A 559-nucleotide genomic window follows, 5' to 3' on the forward strand; every position below is an offset into this window, starting at 1 on the left:
CAGAAGCAGCAACATTGCAAAACCCAAGTCTTGGCAGAGAGGGTTTCTAGGGGTTCAGCAAAAACAGCAAATGACCTTGGGTAGTTTTAGAAAGACGTTTACTAAAATAGAAAGTATTGTCAGTCACAGTAGCTCACACCTGTAAGTCTCAGCACTTTGGGAGGCTGAGGTGGAAGGATCACTTGAGCCTAGGTGTTCAAACTAGCCTGAGCAGCCAAGTGAGACCTCATCTCTACAAAAATAAACAAAATTAGCTAGGTCTTGTGGTGTGCACCTGAAGTCCCTGTTGCTTGGGAGGCCTAGGTGGGAGGATCACTTGAGCCCAGGAAATCAAGGCTGCATTGAGCAGAGATCACACCACTACACTCCAGCCTGGGCAACAAAGTGAGACCCTGTCTCAAAAATAATAATAATAATAAAATGGAAAGGATTAAAAGATCAAAATAAGGGGATGCTGATGCACCCAAGGACTAGAGATAGCTAATCATGAGACCTCTAAATTTGGAAAAGACTTTCTTTCTTTCTTTCTTTCTTTCTTTCTTTCTTTCTTTCTTTCTTT

The sequence above is a fragment of the Piliocolobus tephrosceles genome, chromosome 20, assembly GCF_002776525.5.
Source record: "Piliocolobus tephrosceles isolate RC106 chromosome 20, ASM277652v3, whole genome shotgun sequence".
NCBI classification, from domain to species: domain Eukaryota; kingdom Metazoa; phylum Chordata; class Mammalia; order Primates; family Cercopithecidae; genus Piliocolobus; species Piliocolobus tephrosceles.